We start from the raw sequence: 1,945 nt of genomic DNA, 5'->3' as shown, positions 1-1,945 counted from the left end.
TCTCTCTCTCTCTCTCTCTCTCTCTCTCTCTCTCTCTCTCTCCTCTAGGCTTTCTCAGGTCAAGATAGTAGAAAAAGATTGTTCAAAATGTTGAACAAGAGCTCTTAAATAGAAGAGCTTTGGAATAGCTCATTAAATACATAGTTCAAAAGGTTGGATTCCAGAGAGAAAAGGATACCCCTTAGGGGGATAGTCATTTTATATTTGGAAGTCAAAAATTGGATCACCCTTTTCACAACCAAAGTAGAAAGGGTGGCATTCCCCTTAAAGGAAGAGCCCTCTTTTCCATTTGGGTAGCCTGGTACGAAGGATCCAAGGAGCATGAAGGAAAGAAAGATTGAAGAATTGAAGACGAAGAGTTTCACACTCAAAGTAACTTGCGTCTTTATTAGGACTAAAATCCAGGTTATTTTCAGTGGTGCCCATCCACTTTACTTTCTACAGACCCTGGGTTTTAATAATCAAGGCTATTTGTATATGGAAATTTAATAATTAATTCATTTATATCAGATGTGTTAATGTGATTGTGTATAGAACTACCTACTTTTCTTAGTTTTTTTTGTGTTTGTGTGCCACTCTTTATTTTATCCTGGATCTAGGTAATTAGTCAGGGATCGCCCCCGGGGTTGCATGCATATTGCCTCATTTTTTCTCTCCTTATTTTATACACTTCCCCGCCTACGGGTAAGTCTAAATAATCTTACTTATGAGGATGAGGTGCCAGACCTGGGGAAGCCCAGCCTTCTAAAAAACAATTTTTAAGCCTTTTTTTTAAATTTCAAGCATACATGATTTGGAGCTGTCAACTAGAATGAATTGCATTAGAAAGATATTTAAAGGAGTCTAAAATTTAATTGCATTTATCCTTAGCATTTTTATCCATCATAAGTCTAAGGGGCTAATTAAGGACAATATCTAAATGTCGGCCCCAACTCTCCAGAACTTTCATAAAAACATCCCTACCACTCTATCATAAAATGACCGGATTCATGTATTTAAAATCAACTAGGTGGTTAGCTGGCTCCCCAATCCAGGCTGGGTTAAGTCCAAGTTTTTGAACTACATTAGTTAGGTTCGAACAATAGTGGTTCGTTATCTAAATTTAGATTTAGGATTCGTGGCAGATCTTTGGTTGTAAGACCCCAAAATCTATGAATATAATCCCAAACTTCTAATAAAATTCTTAATTTTAACTAAATCTTCTTTCAATACAAAATATAAAGCCCAACACTTAGATTAGGTTGGGACACTTCCGGACGGTTCCAGAATCTCAAAGTGTCCCCTACTCTTCTTCCCTTGAATCTATTAATTAGTGCTCAATCTTGATCCACCCTCTTTTGGAATTCCAAAATTCATTTCCTTTGATATCACTCTTAGAGAATTTGATACAAGATTTCACCACTATTTTAATCAAGAGTTTCATAGGAGACTCAGTTTCTCTATGATGTAATTAACTACAAGGACTTGTGCTCATAAGAGATTTAGAACCACACACACATGATTTTCAAAATTAATTTTCAAATTTTATTTGGATTTCTTTGGGAAACTTAAAATATTAACGATCATTACCAACATATTCAAAGAATTAACATGGAATGATATTTTTTCCCTTTGGGGAGATATATCTTTTGTTGGTAAAGCTTCAGATATGAAGTTAATGATTATCCTTCTTGATTATCAGAGCTGGAAATTTAGTTGAACCTCTTTTTGGCCCTTTGGGGCCATAAAAAGTTATCTTTTAAATTTGGTCACGATATTTACAATTCTAAATTTGATTCCCATCCTGAAATTTTATTTCCACTTTTTAAGGTAGTATACTTTTTCTAATGGGATAATTTGATTTTAGAATTAGAATTTAACTTTAATTTTAAAATTCTCAAATAAAACTAAGTTTTTTAAAACCTATTTTGAAAACTCCACTAACAAGAAACTAACAATTTTAACA

This window comes from Dendrobium catenatum, unplaced genomic scaffold, assembly GCF_001605985.2.
Source record: "Dendrobium catenatum unplaced genomic scaffold, ASM160598v2 fragScaff_scaffold_12, whole genome shotgun sequence".
NCBI classification, from domain to species: domain Eukaryota; kingdom Viridiplantae; phylum Streptophyta; class Magnoliopsida; order Asparagales; family Orchidaceae; genus Dendrobium; species Dendrobium catenatum.
Note: the sequence above shows the minus strand (reverse complement) of the source record.